Source organism: Ictidomys tridecemlineatus, unplaced genomic scaffold, assembly GCF_052094955.1.
Source record: "Ictidomys tridecemlineatus isolate mIctTri1 unplaced genomic scaffold, mIctTri1.hap1 Scaffold_5558, whole genome shotgun sequence".
NCBI classification, from domain to species: domain Eukaryota; kingdom Metazoa; phylum Chordata; class Mammalia; order Rodentia; family Sciuridae; genus Ictidomys; species Ictidomys tridecemlineatus.
In genome coordinates, this window is record NW_027523710.1 from 24250 (window position 1) to 33179 (window position 8930).

At 39.8% G+C, this 8930-nt stretch overlaps 1 pseudogene; it reads right to left on the reverse strand.

The window, feature by feature from the left end:
- Positions 1-352: 352 nt before the first annotated feature.
- Positions 353-8613, reverse strand: LOC144374034 (olfactory receptor 5J3-like; annotated as a pseudogene).
- Between the last annotated feature and the right edge of the window lie 317 nt (positions 8614-8930).

The window sequence follows — 8930 nt, forward strand, 5'->3', positions numbered from 1 at the left end:
CTTGACAGAACCTCTGAAAATGGAGGCCTGCAGTCTGAGGAGTGTGGGAAACGAGGTTCTCGTACTTTCTGTCCCTCTGGTGTGGGGAGAACACAGAAGGACAGAGATGGTGCTGAACACCCACACAAGGTGTCCGACATACTTGAACCTGAAAGTTGGAAAAGGGTGTTTTTAAAAAGAGAGAAAAGAAAGGAGTCTCAGAGATTTTAAAAGCGGGAGTTGGAGTTTAATCTCCAGATACAGACTCTCTAACCAGGTGCCTACAAGTCTCTGGGAGGCATCTTTTACAAGATGATTGTATACTCCAGTTTGAAGATTGGTCTAGACTTTGATCATGCAAAGGGATGCACACCCTCCAGCCAGCTTCCTCAGGGCACTCTGGACCTCATTGCTCCTCAGGCTGTGAATGACGGGGCTCAACAGGGGGCTCACCACACAGAAGAGCACAGAGACCAGGGTGTTCATGTCCAGCCTTCTCTGGGCCTGTCATAGTGGAAGTTGGCTGTTCCATAGAAGACCACCACGACAGTGAGGGAAGACGCACAGGTGGAGAAGGCCTTCCTCCTGCCCTGGGCAGAGGAAATCCCCAGGATGGCCGCCATGATGAGTGCGTAGGAGCCTGCAGTAAAGAGGCAGGGGCTCAGGCCCATGGTGGCACTGACCACGTTGAGTGCAGACTTGTTGACCGAGGTGTCTGAGCAGGAGAGCTTCAGGAGCAATGGGGTGTAACAGAGAAAGTGGCTGAACTAGTGGGGCCCACACAGAGTGAGTGTGATGACCAGCACCGTGTGTGACCAAATTCACCAGCCCTCACAGCCAGGACCCAGTCACAAGGCCAACACAGACCTTCACACTGTTACAGCAAAGGGTGAATATGAAATCCCCCAGGAGAATAGAGAAAGTAGAGAAGGAAATAGAGAAAGTAGGGATTCTTGTGATACTTGATGTTCATGAAAATTGTAGTGAAAGTTTATCCAGAAATGACTAAAAACAACACACTATCTAGTTCAGTTGTAGGTATTGCTTTATCTAAATAATTTCCCTAAAAAAGAGGTTACCTTATTAGCATTGATTTACAATAAATCAACTTTGAAATGCTGCTGGAAGCTACATGTACTTGACATTTCTTACGTTTTCAGTTTTCTCAAATCAACTACCTGGATGAACTTCAAGTCATTTAGAAATCAGTGACATGTAATTTCTTTTAACTCCCCGTATCAAAAAGATCAATATGACAATCTCTTTTATAGGTAGATATCTAGATGTTTTCAAAAAAATAATATAAAATTCCACATAAAAGGCAGTTCCAGCAGATTTTACTATGGGAAATTGGTACATGGTCTGTGGATGTGTAAAAGGGAAAACTAAGCATAAATGTTCAGGGATTTAAAAATACAATCTCTGAAGTTGTGCATACTGCTATTGTAAAGGTCTTAAATATAAAGGTCAGTTCAGGAGGGACAATTTCATGGGGAATTAAAAAAATCTCCCAATGTATGTTTATATAATTTTATCTACATATAAGTTTTTCCTCGGTTTTACTGGCTAATTTCTTGTAGGTCACGGGTGTGGGGTAGGGTGAAGGATGATACCCAAACAATTTTTCTTATCCTCTATGCTCTTTATTAATGTAGGGCATTAGATTGAATCATCATCATGGTCACCATTAGAATCCATTATTAACAATCATAACTCATGAATGACACTTTGTGACACAATATGTATTTGCTCCTTAGAATTTATATAATGCAGCATAGCAATTAGATCAACTTAATAGTAAACCCTCTGCTCTGCAATAATAATAACCATAATCATCATAATCATCTAGGGCATTTTTCATAGAAAAACAATTTGAGTGTGAGTCTTCTTAGATTGCTTCAATACACATAAATGCCTGACTTTAAAAACCTTGTTTAATGTAGTTTAAAAGTGGCATGTTTTCTGTAAAAATTAGATTAAATTTCGGATAATCCATTCTATCAAAACTCAGTGAATTTCTTTGAATAGATGAATTATTACATACCTGAATCCAATCAGGATTTTTCAAATTGAGTAACGAATAGAGAAACACATTAGATAAAAATACCTAACACTTATTAAATGCCTATAAGACTTTTACAGAAAAAAGAATTGAAGTTAATGCACAATATATTAATGCAAGTATGGAAACATCAATGAATCCCTTTAATTTGCATAATGTACATTAATTTGTACATTTAATATGTATTAACAATTATGATATGAGAAAAAAAAGAAATTGACTCAGAAAATTTATCATGTAATAACTATTATTTGTAGTTATACTTTGTTACCTGATGATAATACCATATATTAGTAAACTGTCTTATTATCTTCAATGCCCAGACATTCTTGTCTTTGGTTCTAATAATTCATTGCACATGATTAATAGGCCAACATAGCTTTCATTAAAATTCCAAATCTCAGGGCCTTAAGAAGCTTAAAGTAATTAAATTTAAGTAGAAAGTTGGTGCTTCAGTTAAGCACAACTAATTTTAAAATCTCAATATAAACAAAATAAAATAAATAAGTCTAGAGTCTTTAAAGAAGAACTTTTTTTTTTGCTTTGGCAATAAATGAAATGTTTTGCTGACTAACCTTAGGGATTCATTTCCTCAAATGAAAAAAAAAATGGGCATGACCAAAACGAGGAAGAATTGTGTGATAATGAAAACCCGTATGCACATCAGGGAAACAATGATTCCTATTTGATCTCAATAGCACAAGCAATGATTAAAATTTTTAAAACCAATTTTAATGTTGCCCATTAAATTGCTTAAAACGCACACACACACACACACACACACACAGAGTCACACACACACACAGTACAAGGTCAATTTATTCAGAAAAAATATCTGAATGATTTCAGGTGCTTGTGGCAATGTGAATTTATTACTGTGAAATCTATGAGCTATCTGGCCTTGCCCAGAGTTGTCCTCATATCCTTCCATGTGGTGTGGGTGCTTGGAGCTGAGGAAAAGATCAGAGGTCATTGTGCAGAACAGTTGGCCTCAGTCAGTGTGTTCCAAGTGTTCCCAGTGATGCTGGTCCAAGGACACACTTTGGGGGAGGCTGGGCTCTTTTACCTAACATGCAGGGATGCCCTTACCCCTAACTGGTAGGTTTAAAATCTTAACAAATTCACCAGGAAAAAGCCTCCCTCCTGTCTTGGAGATTCAGCACTCAATTCAGCATTTAACATCTCTTTCAGTTCTGTTTTTTTGGGGCCGGGGTGTAGGGGGGCAGTTACCGGAGATTGAACTCAGGGGCTTTACCACTGAGCCACATCCCCAGCCCTATTTTATATTTTATTTAGAGACAGGGTCTCACTGAGTTTCTTGGTGCCTTGTTTTTGCTGAGGCTGTCTTTGAACTCACTATCCTCTTGCCTCAGCTTCCTGAGCTGCTGGATTACAGGCGTACACCACTGTGCCAGCTCTTTCATTTCTTTTTATTTCACCTGTGCTTCTTCTAGCAAAAAGGGGGAAAGAAAGACAAATTATTACCTTTTACGATATGTCAGAGCCTTCTAGTTATAAAATTCTTCAAAATAAAAAATTCTCTTTTCCATTTAGGATTTTAAAATTTCTTTTCTTGGTAGTGGTTAGTTTCAATTAAATCCAATTTTGTTCCTATACATGGTCTAATTTAGTCCTAAGCCAGATCTACTAAGAAACCCAAAGAGGATAAGATCTGATCCCTGTCCTGCTGACTTTCTTAATTAATGCAACTACTTCTAAAGCATAGATCTATTTGCTCTAAATGCAATGATTCAGCTCTGGAGTGTAAATTGTTAATGTCTAAAGAAAAACTCCCTGTATTCCTGTCAAGGAAGTTTTTGAGAAATTAAATTAAAATCTAGAGAAGGAAAATTAATGTTAAGAAGATAGATTAGTCCTTAGTACTGGGAAACTTGTTCTTGTTCCTGTGCACAATGGTTTGTGCTCTTACTTTTGTTTGATTACAACTAATAACAAACCAACTACTTGCCGTAACCATGGCACCGGTTCCAGTCAGTAAGTCAAGAAAGAATAGTCAAGGTATAGGCCAATTCTTTGGGACATTTGTAACTATTATTAAAAGTTAAGTAAGCAGAAACATCTCAAAGCAAAACTCGAACTGAAAGTACAAATGCTTGCTTATGCATAAGCCAAGATACATTCTTCTATTTTAATTGTAGCTACGTAATATTTTGTTTTGTTTGAATAATGATTCCTGTTTTGTAACCACAAAGTACTGTAAGCCTGCAAAAATGAAAAGTACATATGATCAACTTCACAAGTAAATATTGGGATCAACAAATTCACTTTGGTGTCTGTGTTGTTTCTCCACCCCCTCTTTCGCCGACTCCTCACCATCCGTTCGTCTCCTGAGACCCCCTGTTGGAGCTGGTCTCCGACACTGTCCTTCAACCAACTTACAATCTAATGGAAAGATGAACTCAATATGTGCAGGAAACTTGGTAACAATTCTATGTAATCTACAAATTATCATTATTTTCCCTTAGTGTTTGCTTGGGCAGCTCTGGGAATGGAGCACTTAATACTTGTCAAAGCTCCTCATTCCATCTTGAATATGCGCTCCTCCAGGTCCTAGTTGGGCCTCTCAATTGTGTTCTGAACACTAGGGAAACACCTTGTGTAAATGTGCACTAAGTAAAGGTTTGAAAAATGAAGAAGGTCTGTCAAGTACATCCATGGAGCAGAGTTTTTAAAAGATTCTTTAAAGACGGTACTGTGTGGGACCTAAAGGATCTAATAGAGACTTGACAGAGGCGAGAGGACATTTATGTTCAGTGGTTCTGGTGCAGATATCTTGCTGAGAAAAATAAAGCCTCTGTGGGGTTGTGTATGAAGTAGATTACTCACAAGCTTCAGGGATTTATTACAGTTAATAAGTTGCTTGCAACTCCCCTCCCCAAGCATCCATGTGTTGTAAGATAAAGATGAAATCCCCTAGTTAGTGAATGAATATGTTTCTAAACATAACTTCTTCTACAATAATGATTTTTATTTAAACAGATATTTTGGTAGGTCTATTGTTATGCTATATTGTATCATAATGGGAATGTGTCCCTATACTTTCTCCCTAAAAATTATTCCTTTTTGTCCTGCTCATCAAAAGCAGAGGATTAACACTTAGCATTATCTATTGTTTACCATAAGTAATTTTCCACACTCATCATCTCACTTAAGGAATTCAGGCATCCCAGGGTTTCTGGTTATGTTTTGGGTTTTCTTCCAGTACTGGAGGCATCATGCTAAATCCCTCAGGTTTTGTGGTAACCTCTGAAGTTATTTCTACTCTGGCAATACAAGTAGTATTGTGAAAACTTAGACACACATAGAAAAGGTGCTATGATAGGTCATTACATAAATGCTATCAAAATGATAATGAAAATATGTACAATATTCTGTAATATGTTTTTAAGGTGTAGGTATATCCTGATTCTGGGATAGTTTTTTGAAAATTTACTGGTAAATAAACTACTTACCAGTAACTCTCACAGAGAAGCGTAGATTTTTGGGTTTTGTGTGGCCCTTGCTGCTCTCCATACTAGCACCTGGGCTGCAAAGAAAGCTCTTGCTAAAACTGGCTGTTGGTCTCCATTCACCACAAAACGGACCTGTTATTCTGAAAGTTGCCTGTCGCATATCTGTGGCCTTATTAAGGAGTCAAAATCCTCTGATCTCTCACAATTCATTTTCCTGTGATGGACATTTATAGAGGTCTGGGGCTGACCTGTTGAAAATATGCATCCAGCCTTTCCTCTGCAGCTGCTCTGGGACTCCTCAGTGTGCAAACACAACTCAATGGCAACAGCTTGAGTTCAACTGCAACAATGGAGAGCAGTTAATTCGCTGTTGGATTCATTAATTTCTTGGAAATCACCTGTTCCCAGCATGCAGCGAGAAGATCAGCATCCTCTCTCTTCTGGGATGTGGGTGAGCGAAGTTCAGAGTGAGATTTCTGCTAAGAAGTTGTGGGTGGCTGAAACCTCAAGACTGCCTTCTCTTCCCGTTAGGGAGAGAAGGGCTCAGGGTGGTTGTACACATATTGGGATGGATTTCGAACGGCATATGAAGTTTTTCCTTCATGTTACATACTTTGCCAGATGGACAGATATCAGAAGCCACAATATTAAAAGCATCCCCACTATCTTCAGCTGATTCACTCCTGCTAAGGGCTGATCCCTTACCAAACCCTGTATGACTTCGTGCCCCTTAATTTTATGATCCTGCTCATGACCTGGTGAAAAAATTGTTTGCAATAGAGTTTAAAAGTAGGGGAAAAAAAAAAGAGTCATCAAACAGCTCTTTAGGGCACAGATGGAGAAAAGACAGCAAGCTTGAAAGTCTTGTAGTATTTTACTGATCAAAAATAAAAATAAAAGTATTAGATAAAGAGGTAAGTCTCTAAAACTTAAAATTTCCCATAATACAATGGGGTTTTACTCATGCTTAGGAGAGACACATTAACAGTACTCCTCAAAGATCTTAGAATGATTAGCCATCAGGGAAAGGCAAAGCTAAAGCACATTTGAAGAAGCACTTCACACATTCCAGGGTCTTCACAATAAAAGTAATGAAAATGATGTGTTGTTAAGGGAGTGAGGAAATCAGAAGCTTCATTCACCACTCTTAATAATAAGGTAAGCTGGAACCACTGGTCTGAAAAAGATCTGGAACTTCTTCAGAAAGTTAAATATGGAGTTAACGATCCACCTCTTCCACTCCTACTTACAAACTCAAGATAAATAAAAAAGTTGTCCACCAATGATTTGTACACTAATGTTCATATAATGTTCATACTATATATAATGTTCATATTATATATACGAATCTTATTCATATTAGTCAAAAAGTGAAGAAGCTGAGGCAGGAGGATCACAAATTCAGGGACAACCTGGGCAAATTTACAAGACCCTTTCTCAAAACAAAATTTTTATAAGGGTTGGGCTTTGGCTTAGTGGTAGAACATTGTTTAGTGTGCAGGAGGCTCCGGGTTCAATCTGCAGTACGACACCCACACAGACACAAAGTAAAAATTACTATCCACTGGGAAATGAACAAAGAAATGTGGCATTTTCACAAGATGGAAATCAGTCACAATAAGGAGGAATAAACTAAAATACTTATACAAGCTACAATATAACTGAAAATTGCAAACATCCTAAGTGAAAGGAGTCAGATCCAAAAGGCGTATATGGTATTACTTCATTAAAAATGTCTACAGAAACTCGAGTGTATACATTGGTCTTTCCACATTTGAAGGAGAAACACAGAAATGGTGTTTATTTATAACTTAGAATCAAGACACATTAGGAAAATGCAAGTCAAAGTCACATTGCACATAGCACTTCACATTCACTAGTGTTGGCTAGAGCTGCAATATTGGGGAAAAGGAGATTGACTGCTTTGGGTATAGGCTTTTTTTGGAGAGAAAAGTAATAAAAATATTCTGAAATACCTGTGGATTAGAGAACCCAGGTGAGGTCACAATGTGTCACATACTTAGCACAGTGTGCTTCCCCCGGTTGGAGGGGCACTACAGTGGTCATGAGACACTGTGTATGGAGAGAGCGCTCTTGTAATTGCTGCTGAAGAGTTCACATATTTCTACAACTAAGACATTTCCTAGAATAAAACTATCATCTTGTTCTAATCTCACTATACAGTCTGTCTAACAGCAAGCTTCCTCAGGGCACTCTGGACCTCATTGCTTCTCAGGCTGTGAATGATGGGCTTCAACATGGGGGTCACCACACAGGAGAGCACAGAGACCAGGGTATCCGTGTCCAGCCTTCTCTGGGCCTGTAATAGTGGAGGTTGGCTTTTCCATAGAAGACCACCACGACAGTGAGGGGGTACGCACAGGTGGAGAAGGCCTTCCTTCTGCCCTGGGCAGAGGGAATCCCCAGGATGGCCGCCATGATGAGTGCGTAGGAGCCTGCAGTGAAGAGGCAGGGGCTCAGGCCCATGGTGGCACTGAAAACGTGGAGCTCAGACTCGTTGACAAAGGTGTCTGAGCATGAGAGCTTCAGGAGCAATGGAGTGTCACAGAGAAAGTGGCTGATCTGGTGGGGCCCACACAGAGTGAATGTGATGGCCAGCACCGTGTGTGTGACCAAATTCACCAGCCCACACAGCCAGGACCCAGTCACCAGGCTAACACAGACCTTCACACTCATGATGACTGGGTACTGAGGAGGACGGAGGGGGCCACACAGCAGTCATACTGGCCACACAGCCAGTAAGATGCCTTCTGTGCCAGTACTTGTCACCAAAAAGAAGATCTGGGAAAGGCAGCCCTCATAAGAAATGGCCTTCTTCTCCCAAAAGAAGTTCACCAGCAGTACTGGGAGGGTGGTGGATGTGTAGCAGACGTCCAAGAAGCTCAAGAAGTACATTGGAGTGTGGAGAGCAGGACTGACCCTGGTGGCCACTATTATGAGCATGTTCCCCAGGAGAGTGGTCAGGTAAATGACCAGAAAGAGCAGGAAGAACCAGCCCTGTAGGTTGGAGTGGTTGGAAAATCCCAAGAAGATGAATTCAGTGACAAATGATTGATTGCTCATTTCCAATGTTGTCATAGCTACAAAACAGAGAAAAAGAGACCATGATGAAAATGGACTGAGAGCACCCCAAACAGGCTTGTTAATCTGCAGCAACATGGCAAATAATATCGAATAAAAAGCAGCCTGGAGACTGATAACCTGTGGAACTGGTCTCATGGAATCAGACCCATGGAGCCGCACACATTTTCAGGGGTGATGGTGGGTGGGAGTAACCAGAGAATTGCTAGAAGCCAACAGAAAGCCATTCGACCTCATCATGGTGTGAAGTCATTTCTCACTGTCTCAGTAAACTCTGTCTCCTGTTGTCCTTTATGTAAACATAAAATTTTGGA